The 19927-nt window shown below is 40.4% G+C and overlaps 1 protein-coding gene across 1 annotated transcript in view; it reads right to left on the bottom strand.

Annotated features, from left to right (window-relative positions):
* The window catches only part of LOC110966569 (spondin-1-like), a 142399-nt gene that overhangs the window by 68345 nt on the left and 54127 nt on the right, over positions 1-19927 (bottom strand).

Genomic DNA, 19927 nt, shown 5'->3' with positions numbered 1-19927 from the left:
CATCAAAATTGTGTTCCTACAGACGTATTTTTCGCCGTAAGTCAGAAGTCCAGCGAAAATATAAACAAAGCCATTCTGTGCATCACGATATCAATCAGTTCTATGGAAAAGTCATGTTCCCAGCATTTCATTATAATTTCACTTTCATTGAGACGGCTTTCCTTTTCTTCCAAGCATCAGAAGAGTCTGACTTACGCTGGGAGCCATAATGAAGGACAAAAAGTTAGTGAATGCAGCACAGTCCAAGGTGGCATACAACCGGAGAATGGAAACAAAGCCGTCTTATGGCGCCACATGACGACGTATTCATCCGCTCGCCAACTAGTTCCACGTAACCAGTCCTGATGAAACAACGAATCGTCGTAAGTCGCGGATGTCGTAAACCGAGGACCCCCTGTGGATAGCTGTCATCACACCTTAGTTTTACTTTGATTTGACCAAAAACTGAGGTGAATTCCAAATTTTATTCATTTTTACAGTGTCAGACCTGTATCATTTTCGAAACGGTACAATAATACGTTTCTGACATGCACAACCTTTTTTTTGGATTGTTGGTCAATATACAGGGGTCCTCGACTTTCGTGGAATTCTGTTCCTACGGTGCGACGTAACTCCATTTTCATTCCAAGCCAGAACTCAAATACTGTGACGTATGTGGCATACAGTCGACAAATGCAAACAAAGTCGTCTTCCTCGTATAGACGCGTGACGACGTATTCATCCACTCCGCCGCTCGCCAACTGGTTCCTGCACGAAATTTGTTTTAACATCGCAAACTCTGTACGCCGGACGGATGGAAAAACACTTTCAAAATAAATTTATGGGAGTTGGTGACATATCCATGAAACGCCGTAAGTCGAAGATGTTGTAAACCGAGGACCTGGTGTATTATTAATCAGCCAAATTAGTAGGAGAAGTTGCATCATGGCTGTCCTCAGGTTGAGTCTCAAGTCCCTAAAATGCACATGAAAGCTGGCTGGCCTCGCTGCTTTATATCAACAACAACAAAACAAAAAAAACCGCCTAAGCAGAGAAATATCTGCTGCCAGCGAGTCCAGCTGTCTCTGGAGAGCTGCCCGCCTCCATTTACTGCATTTGACTTTTTGAGTTGGAGTTTGTCTCTCCGGGGGTTGGACGATTCCACACCTGACACCAGAATTCAATTTGGGCAAACAGAGCACGTTTCAATCAAGCACAAAAAACAAGAGTGAGAGGCAGCACTCAGGAACAGCCGAGCCTGAGGCTGGACGCTAAAACTGACGAGCTCAGAATGATGAAGCAACACAATGATGTTTAGTCATATTTACATCTTTTTTATCAAACTAAACCAGCCCTGAGATGTTTCTAAGAGCTTATTCTGACACGCCGGATGTTGACCGTGTTGCAGAAATCACAAAAACAATCAAGGTGAAACAGTATTTGTCTTTGTAATTAAGTTTTATACAAGATTTGGATGCAATTTTGATGCATTTGTGGTGCAATAAGGCAGAACTGTTGTTATTTGCAGTCTGACCGGTGAAATTTCTGCATGTTTCCTTGCTTTTAATGGAAAAAGTTTTATTTTCAAATTGATTGTCTGCCGTTAGCCAGAAGATGTAAACAAAGCTACATGGTGCAAAAAAATATGAGGTTTTGGTAGAAACAATGAAGGAACAGGTAGAAAGTCTGTAGTCATGACTCAGACATTGACAAAAAAAATTAGCTTGACATATTAACTGATAGATGGAGGATCTTCCTGAAAACAGAGAGCATTGTGGGAGTTTAGCTAGTAACAGGGCACCATGACAAAGACTTCTGTGGTAGTGACACTGAATTTACTTAAGAAATATCTGTTTGTAACATTTTGCAAAAAGATAGTTTTTAAATGTGATCATTTTCACTTTTTTTGCACTGACACTAAATTTTTTTGGTTATTATGCTCTGATTTCCCCAAGAAAGAAGAAGGTCAGGCATATCAGAAAATAGATCAGCTGTAGTTCTTGGTTGTTCCACCAGGTGGAGCCTCTTCCTGTTCACTGTTTAGACTACAGTTCATGTTAAAGCAGAGAGCATTGTGGGAGTTTAGCAGCAATGGGCACCATGACAAAGACTTCTGTGGTGATTAATGATCTGTCACTTATTTTACTTAACAAATTTCAGGGTCAGTGTGTTCGTAATATTTTGTTATGCTAATTTGATCACTTTCACTTTTTTTCCCGCTTAAACAAAGGGAACATTTGAAGTTCTGGTTATTTATAATTGCATTTATCGGTTATTAAACTCTGATTTTACTGGTCACTTGAGATCAAATTGGGCTGAACTGAGTTTCTACTAATAGCTAAATATCAACAAGAGGAGGTGGTAAAGTGTCACTAATTGGTTTTCCAGGCTGCCGCAGGACGCTGAGAATGGAGCTAAATAATGGTCTCGGCTGTCACTTCGTCTCAGCCAATTAGAATGAGCCTCTGTCCGTCTGTCAGCCGCCAAAAGCTTCCAGAAGAAATCCCTCCGGAGCGACTCTGGCAGCCGGTTGTCGTCGGCTGCTCCCTGACTTTAACTACCTCCACCACAGAACGCTACTCCCACGTGGACACGAATCGCACCGAGCCAGACTCTGAGAAAAGCCTTCGGCGGGCTGAAGCCTCTCGTTTTCCGCCCACCTCTCGCTCTCGGAGACAAGCGAAGTCCAAATATAGTGCAGCTGACAACTCGTTTCAAACCTGACCGGCTGTCAAACCGGCCCGAGAGGAGCGGCACACGCCCAGATAAAAACCTGCAAATGACAGAAACAAACAAGCAAAGCAACGGTTTTTCTTCTCCCTCCTCCAGAGCTGCGGGATCGGGGTTAAAAGGCTAATGTATTCGCTTTGTATCGGAGATCATGTGAATCTGATTAGGATGCCTGCAGGCGGAGGGGAGCGTGGAGCGTCAGGTCGGTGTGAATTCATGAAGACGCCTCCGAACCGACGGATACCAAGACTCTGTGATGAATAACAATCGCACGATGAAAATTTAATTATTTCCCGTGTTTCCACCCAGAAACGCTGTCGGCGTCCGAGCGTCGACGTTCCTCAAACTTGACAAGCTGCCGATCACTCCCCACCCCGCAGGGACGAACAGACGACGAGCGCTAACATCCACCTGCGAGTGTTTTTTCCACGCTGAAGCTACAAATTACGACGTTTTTCACTGCAACATGACAGCTTCTGGTTCAGTAAAACCTCTGCAAAAGAGAAAAACTTCCCAATTATGAAAGCAGGAACCAATCAAATGAATCTGATCTCGTCTTAGTTAGTCGATTCAGCTGCTGGACTTGTTGCATTCACCGTTTAAATAATGTGTTTGTGCTAAACTTTGGTTCTTTGGTAATTTTGCACTAAAATCTTCCACATAAACACTCGTTTTCCTCATTATATGAGAGAAAAAAGACGAAAAAGAATCACCAGAAGTTCCTACGTCTAAAGTGGTATGACAAAAAAAAAATAAGAAAAGGTTGGAAATTACAAAAATTTACAAAAAACTAGAAAAACAGATCTAGTCCAAGATGACAAAATCGGTCATTTTCTGCCTTTTGTGGTTAACCTTTCATCCACTAATGCATAGAAACTTTACTAATCCCGAGGGAAACTCATTTGACGTCATTTCATGTCTTTTTGTGGTCATTTCATGTCTTTTTGGCCAGTTTTTTGTCTTTTTGTGAACCTTTGTTGACATTTTAGGTCTTTTGTGGTCAATTTCTAAACATTTTTTGTACTTTTGTTGCTCATTTATGCTTTTTGTCATCACATTTATGACTTTTGTGGTCAATTTGTGACCATTTATAGACATTTTTTGTATTTTAGTTGCCATTTTATGTCATTTTGTGGTCATTTAATATCTTTCCGTGAAACTCTGTTGACATTTCGTGTGCCTTTGCTGTCATTTTATGGCTTTTATGGTACATTTTGGTCCATTTATAGACGTTTTGTCAGTATTGCTTCATCTAGTTGCATCTCTAGTGAGAATCGTAGCTTCGGGAAATGCAGAAATTAAAAAATTCACAAGTAAAATGGGACTGAAATGTCACAAGCATAACCTGTATGAATGAAAATCTGTACCAAATCTAAAGGTGTGTGTCTAAGACCTGTGTATACCTGTGAGAGGTAAATAAAAATGCATCGGGTGTAGCTTTTCCTGAAGGCAAACGTTTTGCATGGTAGAAGAAAGGTAAAGATTTGTGTCACAGCAGCAGAAACCTCCGTAGACTCGTCCTGTGAAACAGACGAACAGCGTTTCCAGCTAACGACCGTCTTCTCCCTGCTGAGGCTTCCTGAGACACAAAGAGCGTCGGAGGAACGGCGTGACGGCTCGAATAAACATCTCAACGCTTTGCGAACACGGAGAAGGAGAAAGAGCATCACTTAGCATCACTTCCAGACTCCTCGGCTGACAGGTGTCGGCCCTGGAGGAAGACTTTTCCTACTCAGCGCTGCCATGCGGCTTCTATAGGGGGAAACAAAGACGTCTGCTGTCCGACCGGCTGCCTACAACCCGTGAAGGGTTTAGAGGAGGCAGATGAAAGTGAAGGATACTTCTCCTGGTCCTTTCAAACAGAGGGGGAGGTAATAAAAACACCATGAGGGCATAAAGAGACGACAGCATCCACGGAGAAGGAAAACCGATTTGTTCATAAGAGCAGAAGGAGGAAGAAAAAACGTGGGGGGTTTTTGTGAAGGGATGTCAGTCAGTCAGGCAGCGAGGTGTTTGGAGGAACAAACCATGGAAGGATGGAGGAAGATAGCAACAAATGCTGGAGTAGAAAATAGAGATGATCAAGACTATTTGCCCTGATTCGACTAGAGTCAGTTAATTTTGAATATCTACTAATATAAAGTCCCAATCTGACAGCATTTTCCTGAAAATACACGTTTCAAGTGTTAGAGCTACTGAAAGACAGTTTATCTACCTTAATGTATAAAAACACAAAGGATTACAGGGTAAATGTAGCATTAGAGGGTAAATGTAGCGTTAGAGGGTAAATGTAGCATTAGAGGGTAAATGTAGCGTTAGAGGGTAAATGTAGCGTTAGAGGGTAAATGTAGCATTAGAGGGTAAATGTAGCATTAGAGGGTAAATGTAGCATTAGAGGTAAATGTAGCGTTAGAGGGTAAATGTAGCATTAGAGGTAAATGTAGCATTAGAGGTAAATGTAGTGTTAGAGGGTAAATGTAGCATTAGAGGTAAATGTAGCATTAGAGGGTAAATGTAGCATTAGAGGGTAAATGTAGCATTAGAGGTAAATGTAGCGTTAGAGGGTAAATGTAGTGTTAGAGGGTAAATGTAGCATTAGAGGATAAATGTAGCATTAGATGATAAATGTAGCATTAGAGGTAAATGTAGCATTAGAGGGTAAATGTAGCATTAGAGGTAAATGTAGCATTAGAGGATAAATGCAGCATTAGAGATAAATGTAGCATTAGAGGTAAATGTAGTGTTAGAGGGTAAATGTAGTGCTAGAGGGTAAATGTAGCATTAGAGGGTAAATGTAGTGTTAGAGGGCAAATGTAGCATTAGAGGATAAATGTAGCATTAGAGGTAAATGTAGTGTTAGAGGGTAAATGTAGTGTTAGAGGGTAAATGTAGTGTTAGAGGGTAAATGTAGCTTTAGAGGATAAATGTAGCATTAGAGGGTAAATGTAGCATTAGAGATAAATGTAGCATTAGAGGTAAATGTAGTGTTAGAGGGTAAATGTAGTGCTAGAGGGTAAATGTAGCATTAGAGGGTAAATGTAGCGTTAGAGGGCAAATGTAGCATTAGAGGATAAATGTAGCATTAGAGGTAAATGTAGTGTTAGAGGGTAAATGTAGTGTTAGAGAGTAAATGTAGCTTTAGAGGATAAATGTAGCATTAGAGGGTAAATGTAGCATTAGAGGGTAAATGTAGCGTTAGAGGGTAAATGTAGCATTAGAGGTAAATGTAGTGTTAGAGGGTAAATGTAGCTTTAGAGGATAAATGTAGCATTAGAGGGTAAATATAGCTTTAGAGGGTAAATGTAGTGTTAGAGGGTAAATGTAGCTTTAGAGGATAAATGTAGCATTAGAGGGTAAATATAGCTTTAGAGGGTAAATGTAGCGTTAGAGGGTAAATGTAGCGTTAGAGGGTAAATGTAGCGTTAGAGGGTAAATGTAGCATTAGAGGGTAAATGTAGTGTTAGAGGGTAAATGTAGCTTTAGAGGATAAATGTAGCATTAGAGGGTAAATGTAGCATTAGAGGGTAAATATAGCTTTAGAGGGTAAATATAGCTTTAGAGGGTAAATGTAGCGTTAGAGGGTAAATGTAGCGTTAGAGGATAAATGTAGCATTAGAGGGTAAATGTAGCGTTAGAGGGTAAATGTAGTGTTAGAGGGTAAATGTAGCGTTAGAGGATAAATGTAGCATTAGAGGGTAAATGTAGCTTTAGAGGATAAATGTAGCATTAGAGGGTAAATATAGCTTTAGAGGGTAAATGTAGCGTTAGAGGGTAAATGTAGCGTTAGAGGGTAAATGTAGCGTTAGAGGGTAAATGTAGCATTAGAGGGTAAATGTAGTGTTAGAGGGTAAATGTAGCTTTAGAGGATAAATGTAGCATTAGAGGGTAAATGTAGCATTAGAGGGTAAATATAGCTTTAGAGGGTAAATATAGCTTTAGAGGGTAAATGTAGCGTTAGAGGGTAAATGTAGCGTTAGAGGATAAATGTAGCATTAGAGGATAAATGTAGCATTAGAGGTAAATGTAGTGCTAGAGGGTAAATGTAGCATTAGAGGATAAATGTAGCATTAGAGGGTAAATGTAGCATTAGAGATAAATGTAGCATTAGAGGTAAATGTAGCATTAGAGGGTAAATGTAGTGCTAGAGGGTAAATGTAGCATTAGAGGGTAAATGTAGCGTTAGAGGGCAAATGTAGCATTAGAGGATAAATGTAGCATTAGAGGTAAATGTAGTGTTAGAGGGTAAATGTAGTGTTAGAGAGTAAATGTAGCTTTAGAGGATAAATGTAGCATTAGAGGGTAAATGTAGCATTAGAGGGTAAATGTAGCATTAGAGGGTAAATGTAGCGTTAGAGGGTAAATGTAGCATTAGAGGTAAATGTAGTGTTAGAGGGTAAATGTAGCTTTAGAGGATAAATGTAGCATTAGAGGGTAAATATAGCTTTAGAGGGTAAATGTAGTGTTAGAGGGTAAATGTAGCTTTAGAGGATAAATGTAGCATTAGAGGGTAAATATAGCTTTAGAGGGTAAATGTAGCGTTAGAGGGTAAATGTAGCGTTAGAGGGTAAATGTAGCATTAGAGGGTAAATGTAGTGTTAGAGGGTAAATGTAGCTTTAGAGGATAAATGTAGCATTAGAGGGTAAATGTAGCATTAGAGGGTAAATATAGCTTTAGAGGGTAAATATAGCTTTAGAGGGTAAATGTAGCGTTAGAGGGTAAATGTAGCGTTAGAGGATAAATGTAGCATTAGAGGGTAAATGTAGTGTTAGAGGGTAAATGTAGCGTTAGAGGGTAAATGTAGTGTTAGAGGGTAAATGTAGCATTAGAGGGTAAATGTAGCGTTAGAGGGTAAATGTAGCATTAGAGGGTAAATGTAGCATTAGAGGGTAAATGTAGTGTTAGAGGGTAAATGTAGCTTTAGAGGATAAATGTAGCATTAGAGGGTAAATGTAGTGTTACAGGGTAAATGTAGCTTTAGAGGATAAATGTAGCATTAGAGGGTAAATATAGCTTTAGAGGGTAAATATAGCTTTAGAGGGTAAATGTAGCGTTAGAGGGTAAATGTAGCGTTAGAGGGTAAATGTAGCGTTAGAGGATAAATGTAGCATTAGAGGATAAATGTAGCATTAGAGGGTAAATGTAGCGTTAGAGGGTTTGTGTTCATTTATGCCGTTTTTGTGGTCATTTAATGTCTCGTGGTAAATTTTTTTCTCCATTTATAGACATTTTGTGTACGTTTGATGTCGTTTTATGTCTTTTTGTGGTCATTTAATGTCTTTTATGGTTAGTTTGTGTCTTTTGGTGAACCTTTGTTAACATTTTTTTTTACTTTTGGGTCATTCTGTGAAAATGTTTGTTATCATGGCCCATGTCTGCAATTCAGAGCTTATACACATTAAAAGAAAAGAATATTGCAATTTACAAGGAACTACAGTTAATTTGATTACAGTGACAACACTATGAAACTACAGTATATTATTGGAAAGCTTAGCAGTAAATGTGACAATAATTGATTTTAGTGTAAATTACAGCTGTAATAATGCAGTAAAATGCTGGTGAGAGTCACTCTAATGTAATATTTCCAGTAAAACTCGTTCTGGTGTGCAGCAGCAGCAGCAGCTCATGAAAGTCCAACAGCAGCTCCTGGTGACCCAGAAGGTCGGAGCGACACGATTCACATTTCAGACGGTGTGAAGCTGCGACTTTGTGATGGAAAGAAGAACAGCTTTGTAGAGGAGGAAATAAAAACGCTGCTTCGGAAGGAAAAGATGAACTCCTGGCTGCTCCCCACGGTGCTAAAAGCAGAGCCGGTTTTTAAGCTTCGCCACTAAAGAATCACGCGTCACACGGCTTTTTTTTCTCCAGCTGCAGCCGTGAAGGAAGGAATGCTGCCGACAAATCCTGTCGGAGAGAAGCAGCGACGTTCAGCACGCAGAGATGGAAGGAAGTTCATTAAAACGTGACCGACTGGACCTGAGATCCAGATTCTCCTCTCTAAAGATGATGTTTGATGGCAGCATCTTCACATTTAGGGAAGCACAGCACAACACGAGTCGCTCAAATGTCCTGTTTTTGTCCAAATATGCTCAGTTTACTGTCACAGAGGAGGAAAAAAACCGAAAATATTCACATTTAAGAAGCTGAAATGACAGAATTTTCACTTATTCTTCTGTATTATTCAGTTAATCATTGTAGCTCTTTTTTATTCTATTTTTTGCATTTTTTGTGCCTCCTTTACAGTTGTTTGTCAATCATTTGTCACCATTTTGTGTCTCTTCAATCACCTCTCCTACTTTTTATACATTTTGCGTCTGTTTCGGCGCATTTTGTGACGTTTTTTCAGTCACCTTGCATAATTTTCTACCCTTTTTCAGTTATTTTGTCTGTTTCTTGTCATTTTTCGCATCTTTTACAGTTGGTTTACAGCAATTTGTGTCCATTTTGCGTCTCTTTTAGTCACCTTGCATTGTTTTGTGCTTTTTTGCAGTTCTTGTCTCTATTTTTTTTTCTAATTTACACCTCTTTTGCAACCATTTGTGTCCATTTTGTGTGTCTTCTTAGTCATCTTTCCACATTATTTCTGCCTTTTTGCAGTAATTTTATCTAGTTGTTGCCATTTTATGCCTCTTTTACAGTTGTTTTGCAGCAAGTTGTCTTCATTTTGTGCCTTTTCAATCACTTCTCTTGCTTTTTAGTGATGCATCTATTTTGTCGCATTTTGTAGCTTTTATTAGTCATCTTGCATAATTTGTTTTTGAGTTTTTGCAGTAATTTTCTCTATTTGCTGTCATTTTACGCTTCTTTTACAGTTGTTTAACAGCATTTTGTCTTCATTTTGTGTGCCTTTTCAATCTGTTCCGCTGCTTTTTGGGCAGTTTTGCATGTATTTTGATGCATTTTGTGACTTTTTTTAGTTGTCTTGCATAATTTTCGACCTCTTGCAGTTATTCTGAGTCTATTTGTTGTAATTTTACGGCGCTTTTACGGTTGTTTTGCAGTCATTCGTCTTCATTTTGAGTGTCTTTTGGTCATTTTACATCTTTTTGTGGTTGTTTTGTGTGCATTTGCAGTAACGCTGCATTTTCCAAGAATCCAAAGATGACAAATTGTCCAATAATATTCAGTTTACTGTCACAGAGGTGGAAAAAAAACAGAAAATATTCACATTCAGAAGGCTGGAATCAGAAAATGTAGCCTGTTTGTCTTAAATAAAGGCTCAGACTCAATAATTACTTATTAAAATTGATGTTTTAGTTCAGATTTCGATGCCGGGAAACCGAGTGGAGGCTGAGGAGTGAATTAACTTCATTAAACTGACGGACCGGAGCCGCTTCTCCTCTCTGGAGTTGATTCTCGTCGGCCGGCAGCTTCTTGACATTTCGCCGTCCGATCACACCTGGCTGAGACCGACGCTGCAGCAATAATTAGGAGGCTACACATTCTCCTGCTCTTCCTTTCTGCTGCTCGGTGGCATTAAAAAGGTGAGGATTTACTCCACACTTCACATTTTACGCCCCGGCCTCGTGCGACTGCCGTGACATTTGCTGGCGATCGATAATTAGACGTGCCGTGTAATTTTGTTTCTGCAGAGGCGGAGCGCTGACATTATAAAGGTAGTTTTAGCTCCAATCCGTCTTATCTGTCTCTTCTTAACCTCCCGACTCTCACAACCTGGGATTAAAAATCGCCGAGGCTCCGTTCAAAGGCTTAAAAACGCTAAAAGATCGTGATTTTTAGCAAATATCCCAAAATGAGAAGAAGTTTTATAAAAGAAGCTCCGTTCCTGTGACCATTCTCCAGATATTTCCAGGTCTTTTAAAGAAAAATTATGTGAGTTAAATTAATAATTTTTAAGCAGGAGGTATTTTACGGATAAGTAGAATTGCAGAAAAATAAATCTCAATATGTTTATTAACCATAAAAAATAAAACGAGCCAAAACTCTGCATTTTTACAGTATTTGATGTGATTTTTTTCTGTATTTAAATAAGCAAAAAAAAGTTATTTACAGATATTTGCAGTTATCTGAAAGAAAAGATAAATTACAGAAAATATCTATAAATTAATGCAGAAAGTATTATATTGTATATATTGTATGAAAATAAAGATTAATTTGTTCTTTTACAGTGTTTGACCACAATCAGCTAAGATGTCTTAATTTTTCAGGGCACCCCGACAAAGATTTCTGTGGTGAATAACGGTTTTTAAAAGACAGCGTTTCTCGAGCAGAGTGGCTAAAGAAGCTACGATCAGTTACGCTGACTGCTATGGAGGGCATTAACCGCCACAGGAGTCTTTGTCATGGTGGCCCCTAAAGAGATGTGAGCTGCTAAACCAAATGAATGAAGTTTGAACTGAAATATGTTGTATTTAATTCCACTTTTAACCTTCCTTTGAGCCAGACTAGAAGATTGAAACCATTTTGATTCATATAAGAACTAACAGCGGTCTGTCTCAGGCTTTCTGTTACAATCCACCATTAGCAGCTCTCCGACTCATTTTCTGCAGCGATGTGTGAATAAAGGAAGTAAAACTGACAGCACAGATGTCTTAACCTGATTTAAAACCAAACTCTGATGGCTCGGCTTCAGCGTTTGCATCAAATGTTTCCCAGGAACACTGCTAGGACTTCTCACCTTTTTAACTCCACTGAACTGAAACACGTTTCGACCTGTTGCTTGTATTTACATCCACCTCCAGCCTGCAGCTCTTTAAAATCAGCCTCCTCACACATATTTCATGCAGGTTCATGCATGTCCGGCGTGTTTGGCGGGGCGTGTTTGACGGACTCCAACGAGCTGCAGGATTTAGGTCACGACTTTGCAAAAAACACGTTTGGTTTGCACGAGTAAGACGGGCATCAACATCCGATCAGCAGCTAAATGGGTCATTCAGAGCTGGAGGACATTTTACGTCCCACCCATCGAATAATCCACGTACAAAATACTAAAACATTCAGGTGTTAAGTCAATGTTCTTGTTCGGAGACCAAATCTAAAAAAAACTAGGAGAAAAGAATGTTTTAAAATGTTTTTAAAATACCAGATAAGTCTGGAGTTCCCCTAAAAATGCCAGTTTTCGAGCAAATTGAATCTCAAATAAAAGCAGTGAACCCTCCTGTTATGTTGAGTGGCAAACTGACCCATTTTAAGTCAAACAGAATGTAAAAAAAACAAAACAAATATAAATAGTTTAAAGTGTTTGTTTGGTATAAAACTTCTTCTACTCAGCTTAGCATTTGCAAAGAACGTGTAAAATGAAAATGGTCTTTCATCATTTAGTGAACTGACTCAAAAATAATCTAAAAAGATTCAAAATTGCCAAAATGTTCTAAAATGACTCAAATGATCTAAAAAAAGATTCAAAACTCCAAAAATTGTTTAAAATGACTCAAAAATTATCTAACAAGATTCAACTTTATACGAAACTGTTCTAAAATGTCTCGAAAATTCCCCCAAAAGATTCAAAACTGTCCAAAAAGTTATCTAAAAATGACTCAAAAATTATCTCAATGGATTCGAAACTCTACAAAAATGGTCTAAAATGACTTAAAAATGGGCCAAAATGGACAAGACATGTGACGTCTTCCTGACGGCTGGAAGGTGTTCTGGGTTCGTAGTCACATCATCACACTAAGAGCTCTGAGGTTAGCGGTTGCTGCTAGCCTGGCTATAGACTACACGTTATGGGCTACGTGTTACAGACTACAGGTTACGGGCTACGGGCTGCAGGTTACGGGCTGCGGGCTACGAGCTACGGGCTACGAGCTACGGGCTACGGGCTACGGGCTACGGGCTACGGACTACAGGCTACAGCTTATGGTCTACAGGTTACGGGCTACAGGTTACAGACTGCGGGCTACAGACTACGGACTACAGGCTAGGGGCTACGGGCTACAGGCTACAGACTACGGGCTAGGGGCTACGGGCTACAGGCTACAGACTACAGGCTAGGGGCTACAGGCTACAGACTACGGGCTAGGGGCTACGGGCTACAGGCTACAGACTACAGGCTAGGGGCTACGGGCTACAGAGTGCGGGCTACGGGTTACAGACTGCGGGTTAGGGGCTACAGGCTACAGACTACGGGCTGGGATTACGGGCTACAGAGTGCGGGCTACGGGCTACAGACTGCGGGCTACGGGCTACAGACTGCGGGCTACGGACTACAGACTGCGGGCTACGGGCTACAGACTGCGGGCTACGGGCTACAGACTGCGGGCTACGGGCTACAGACTGCGGGCTACGGGCTACAGACTGCGGGCTACGAGCTACGGGCTACGAGCTACGGGCTACGGGCTACGGACTACGGGCTACGGACTACAGGCTACAGCTTATGGTCTACAGGTTACGGGCTACAGGTTACAGACTGCGGGCTACAGACTACGGACTACAGGCTAGGGGCTACGGGCTACAGGCTACAGACTACGGGCTAGGGGCTACGGGCTACAGGCTACAGACTACAGGCTAGGGGCTACAGGCTACAGACTACGGGCTAGGGGCTACGGGCTACAGGCTACAGACTACAGGCTAGGGGCTACGGGCTACAGAGTGCGGGCTACGGGTTACAGACTGCGGGTTAGGGGCTACAGGCTACAGACTACGGGCTGGGATTACGGGCTACAGAGTGCGGGCTAACGGGCTACAGACTGCGGGCTACGGGCTACAGACTGCGGGCTACGGACTACAGACTGCGGGCTACGGGCTACAGACTGCGGGCTACGGGCTACAGACTGCGGGCTACGGGCTACAGACTGCGGGCTACGGGCTACAGACTGCGGGCTACGGGCTACAGACTGCGGGCTACAGACTGCGGGCTACAGACTGCGGGCTACAGATTGCGGGCTACAGACTGCGGGCTACAGACTGCGGGCTACGGGCTACAGACTGCGGGCTACGGGCTACAGACTGCGGGCTACGGTCTACAGACTGCGGGCTACGGGCTACAGACTGCGGGCTACAGACTGCGGGCTACAGACTGCGGGCTACAGACTGCGGGCTACGGACTACAGACTGCGGGCTACGGGCTACAGACTGCGGGCTACGGGCTACAGACTACGGGCTACAGACTACAGGCTAGGGGCTGCAGACAACGGGCTACAGGCTGCAGACTCCAGGCTACACGCTACAGGCTACATGCTAAGGGCTACAGGCTGTGGGCTACAGGCTACATACTCCAGGCTACATACTCCAGGCTACATACTCCAGGCTACATACTCCAGGCTACATACTCCAGGCTACATACTCTAAGCTACACACTACAGGCTAGGGGCTGCAGACAACGGGCTACAGGCTGCAGGCTACATACTCTAGGCTACACACTACAGGCTACATGCTAAGGGCTACAGGCTTTGTCCACACATCACCACAGCCGGTTGCTCCTGCAGATGGTTGGGATTCTCGGATAAGACAGGGATTACTGACCCATGGCGGCTTCCCACCTTTACAGCAGACACTTAGACGTTCACCCAGTCTGAACTTTAACGCCCCAGAGGATCCCAGAGAGAAATGTGTGCTGAATGCTGCTGCTGCCTGAAGCCCTGCAGGGATCATACAGGTTTTACTCTACGGCTGCAGAAAACCCCAACCTAAAGGAGAAACTGGCTGCATGAGCAACAAAATTTAATGTAAATACAGCAGTTTAGGCAATTAGAGTGGGAATTTATTTGATGTTAAGGATTAAAACCAAACAAAAATTACACCAAATTCACCTTTACTGGACTACAACAAACATTAAGGGTAGGAACCTTAAGTATTATTGAAAATTGAGACTAAAATGGCATTTTTTTTTGTTTTTATTGCATATATACTCATTGTATGTGGACATTTTTGATTAAAAGAGCCTACGTTATGCTTTTTTCAAGGTGTTATGTTGCTGTTAGAGAGTGACGGTCCATGAGAAATGGACTTACAGGTAATTTTACCCAAAGATTCTGAGAAATTTACACCAACCAGCTCCAACATTAAAATTCAAACACTATTTGACTATAATACAAAGTTCTGCAGGAAAATCTTGAATCCTGACATTCCTGCAGACCAAACACACATATCCAAACTTCACAAATAACTTCCTAAACCCTCTGGAGGACAACATCTCTTCATCTTTTCGAACGAGAAGCTCCCAGTTCGCCTCAACAACAAAGATGTGTGGTTCCCATTGGCTGTTCACGTTTACTTCATCAGTGAATCGAACTTCCACTGCAGGTGAAGTCATCAAAATAAATGGGGTTCTTTGCAGCGTTTTGTGTAAAAGCATCATTGTGGGTCCAATTCAATCCAATCTCCAACTAGTTATGTTGTATACAAGTGAACTGCATTCTTGTTTTTGAAAGAAATTTCGCTTTGAAGACATTTTGGTAGTGAAGGCTTCCAGATTAAAGCTACTTAAGTCCATGTCAGGAGGTAAAGGAAGCTTTCCACCAACAGGACTGAGGACTGCACAGCGGCTTTTAGTAAATAAACGTCAAGGATTCAGGAAGCTTAGCAGCATTTAAAACCAGCCTTTTGGATAAAAAAGGGAAAAAAAGACCATCTATACATTTTTTTTTTGTCGTTTGTCCATTTTTTTGGTCGTTTTGTAACTTTTTCCATTTTTTTGTCTCTTTTTGTTTTGTTTCGTCTCTTCTCATTTTGTTAGTCGCTTTTGCTGCTTTGTATCTCATTTTTGTAATTTTGTTGTTTTCTTGTCATTTCTCATTTTTGTCCTTTTGTATTTCCTTTTTATCTCGCTAGTGTTTGTGTAATTTTTTGTCTTGTTTTTGGTCTGTCCATTTTTTGTCGTTTGTCAAATTTTTTGTCTCATTTCGTGTCGTTTGTCTCATTTTTTGTCCACTTGTTTCTTATTTTTGTCATTTGTGTAATGACAAAAATGTCACATTCTTATCATTTGTCCATGTATTTGTCACTTTGTAACTTTTTTCCAATTTGTCTGTTTTCGTTTTGTTTCATGTAGCTCGTTTCATTTATTATTTTGTTTCTTTCTTTTGTCGTTTAGTGTCATTTTTGTCGTATTTTCTCTTATTTTTGTTGTTTTTTGTCTGGCTTTTGTCTCATGTTTTTGCCGCTTTGTTTCTTGTTCTTGTCATTTTGCGTTTCCTTTTTGTCTTGTTTGTCCATTTTTTGTCACTTTTGTACTGTTTTGTCAAATTTTTGGTCTCTTTTTTTGTGTTGTTTCATGTCGTTTGTTTCTCACTTCTGTCATTTTTATCTCTTAATATTTTGTCTTTTTATGTCTGACTTTTGCCGTTTGAATCATGTTTTTGTTGTTTCGTTTCTCGTTTTGTGTTTCCTTTTTGTCTCGCTTCTGTTTTTTGTCTTATTTTTGTCAATTTGTTTCTCACTCCTGTCATTTTTTTGTTTCACTTTTGTCATTTGTCCATTTTTTGGCACTTTGCAACTTTTCTGTCCAATTTTTTGTCTCTATCGTTTTTTCGTGTCGTTTTTTAAATTTTTTTTGTCATTCTGTATCGCACTGTTACATTTTGTCTTGTTTTTGTCTGACTTTTGTCGCTTTGATCATAAAGTAAAATACTAAATCATTCAGTTCCAGATGTGACTAAATGTTGTGTTCTTTGCAGACATTTTGTGATCTGTAGGTTGTAATGTGGAAACGATAAACTGAGGCTGAATGTTGATGAAACTGAGTTAATTTTACTGGTCCGGTCCACTAGAAATCACACTGGGCTGAATGTGGAACCTGAACTAAAGCTGGTTTGACACCTCTGGTTTAAATGGAAGTTCCATCGCTGTCGCTGCTGTAGGTAAAGAAATGACCTCCTTGGTGGTTCCAGCGTTAATGGTCCTCCTGGATCTATACTCTGTCACCTGTACGGGACCTTTCTGAATCCTGGATGTATAACAAAAAAGGTTTTAAGACCTCCCCATCGCCGAGTCCAAAGACTCAATAGCTGACATTCCAGCGTACAATCGAGCCGCTTCATCCGCCGCTCAACAGCCCACATTCCTCCCTACAGTACACAATCAAGCCGTCTGGTTGGGCTGAAGTTTCCATTGTGTCGGGCGGTTATTGGCCTCGGAGACAGACAGAGGCAGCCAGCAGAGGAGTTAGGGCTGTCCGTCAGCCCATAATGTCTCCACACAGCGGCCCAAAGCCGAGCTGACAGCATCACACTGCTCTGACAGCACACCAACAACACACCATTGTTCCCCCGCAAACGGCCACAACTCACCTTTCAGAGCCGCCGAGGTCCGCAGAAACTCAAAAACCCGGCAGGATCCAACCGAAAAAACCGGCATCAAGCACGGGGACGTCTTAATTAGGGCTGAGAATCCATCACGGGACGTAAACTCTCATAAGGACTCGACCAAAAACACAGCATGGAGAGATTTTACAGAAGAGGAGCTGCAAGAGTGTGCAGTAGGAGATAAATAATGGATGGTTTTTAATGTTAAAGCCCAAAAATACTGTTTATAAAGCTGTAAATGTGCAGAATCTGGGATCTTTAATGCAAAAAAACAGCCAACCAGTTAAAGTAACTCTGTCGAAATAAAACCACGACTTCTTTCAGTTCCTGACTTTAAACAGACATGAGCCCTCAGCAGCAGATAAATCAAACTGTTTCTCATCTGAAATGTTTTTGTAAATGGAAAAAATCATCATAGAAAATGCTTTAACACACAATAACAGGTTTACTACCTTAGCCAATTAAGACGAGACGAGACGAGATATGACAAGGTAAGATGTTGTAAAATTCAGTCAGGAAAATGTGCTGGACATTTACTTCCACACAGTGATGCCGGAAAGTTACCGAGTACAGTTACTGAGATGAGATAAAAATTAATCCCAAGGGAAATTCAGGTGCCAGACATTGTTAAGAAAAAAATGAAATGCAATGCCTTTAAAGTCTGATCAAATGTTAAAATTAAATAAGTAAGCTACTTGCTATAATATAACAGTAAAAAGAAAATCTGGCAGTTGGAGTGATGCAATAATTAATATGACACACGGTAATGGAATATTGCACCTAAAAATGTGATAAAAGTGGAAGAAAATGCACCTCAAAATGAGATGAAAATGAAATACTGAACCTGCAATATGAGACAAAAATGAAATATGAGTAAAAATTAGATGAAAATGAAATCTTGCAACTGAAATGTGAGCTAAAAGTGAAATATTTCATCTGAAATATGATATGAAAACAAAATATTGCTGAAAAATGACATGAAAATGAAAAATTGCGACTGAAAATAACATGACAATGAAATATTATATTTGAAATATGAGATGAAAATAAACATTGTACCTGAAATATGAGATTAAAAAGAAATATTTTATCTGAAATACAAGATAAAAATAAAATTTTAGACCTCAAAAAATGACATGACAATGAAAAAATGCACTTCAAAATAAGATGAAAATCAAAAACTGCTATTGAAAATGAGATGAAACTGAAATACTGCACCTGAAACATGAAATAATAAAAATTAAATATTGTGCACAAAAAACGATCTGAAAATAAAATATTGCACCTCAAATTTGGATTAAAATGAAATATTTCGTCTGAAATACGAGATGAAAGTGAAAAACTGCACTTAAAAAGTGAGACGAAAATGAAATATTGCACCTGAAATATGAGATCAAAGTGAAATACTACACTAAAAAAATGAGATAAAGATGAAATATTTCATCTGAAATACCTAAAAAGTGAGATGAACATGAAACATTACACCCAAAAATATTTGACAAAATGAATTATTTCATCTGTAAAATGAGATGCAAATATATTTCACCAGAAAATTAGATTAAAATGAAATATTGCACCTGAAATATGAGTTTATTCTATCATATGCACCGTTTATTTTGTGGCATTTTTAATGCAAAAATCTAGCTTTTCTCATCTCTGGACGTTAAAATATGTGAAATAATGTGTGGAAAATTATTCATTTAGGCAGATTTAAACAAATCAAAGCAGGGCATGTGGAACAATGGTTATTTTTTATCCCATAAATGTAATATTCTTGTATTTCTTGGCCCTGAATGGGTTAATATCATCATTGCAACACACCAGCATCCTGAAGCCGACCCGTCAGCACTTTTTCCTTCCTTTTCTAAGAAACACACAGAAAACAGAAGCAGCGCTGAGGCAACAGTCTGTCCTCCCAGTGGATGAATCCAGAAACACCTGATCCCCTAAAGGCAGCGTTCACTCAAAAAAGCAGCCGTTTCTCAGAGGAATCTGAAGCAGAGTCCAACAACACGCCTCTGCTGTAACGAGCAGAGTAACGGGAGGTTAAGACGCCCCGAAACGCTGCTCAAACCACCCAGCACTTCACCGGGTCGTTACAGCCCGACATCAACCTCACAGGAGGTTCTTAACGAAGATCTGACGACGTCTCAGAACAAGACGAGGACTTCTCTCATTCTTACCAAAAAAAAAATCAGCTGTAATCCAGTGTGAGAGTCAAATGGAAGAAAGAAAAACGTGGAAATAGATGTGAAATGAAGTGACAGAGAACCAGCTCCTTCAGTTTTAAAGGAATCATTGAGGCACCATGCACAGATTCCTACTGTTCAACTCTTTCAAACTGCTTTTAACCCTTTATGCTTCAGTCAATTCCAGCCGTTTTCAGTACAAAAAATCGCTAATATTCTATTTTTAAATAAAAAAAAATTACGAAAAATACGGGGAATATTGGACGGGCATCGCGAGGTGCATTTCCTTGAAAACGACCGATTCGGGGATTTTATACCGACTTCAGGACATGTTTTGGACAAAATAGTTTACTGGCTTGTGTCGTCTGGATGTCCAAGGTTGGATTATGGCCGTTTTTTGTGGAATATTTTCATCTGTGTGTAATAATAAACCCGGAAATGTGAGTCGCGCTGTGTGCGTTGAAGCCGTGTATAGAGAACGGATGGATGAATATTTGTTTTTGTCGGACAAATGTGTTTTTCTCACCCGCTGTGGTAATCGCATCTGAAAGTGGTTTATACCGGCGGATTCATGAGAATCTAAGCTTTCCATCGGCGTTTAGTGTTTGTATAATCGTGTTTGCAGCCGTCAGACATTCTTGAAATTCCTATGCAAATTAGTAGGTGTACCGCCGGCGGTACACTGAAGCTTAAAGGGTTAAACTGGTTTTAGGCACTTTCTGTGTCGTCATTCCAGTGTTGCAGAGAATAAAAACAGATTCTGATTGAATCGTATCAACAAAACTAAACTCCAGGATCCATAAAGTGCATCAAAACAGCTGTGAGTG

This window comes from Acanthochromis polyacanthus, chromosome 8 (assembly GCF_021347895.1).
Source record: "Acanthochromis polyacanthus isolate Apoly-LR-REF ecotype Palm Island chromosome 8, KAUST_Apoly_ChrSc, whole genome shotgun sequence".
NCBI classification, from domain to species: Eukaryota; Metazoa; Chordata; class Actinopteri; family Pomacentridae; genus Acanthochromis; species Acanthochromis polyacanthus.
Note: the sequence above shows the minus strand (reverse complement) of the source record. Positions and strands in the feature narration are given on the sequence as shown.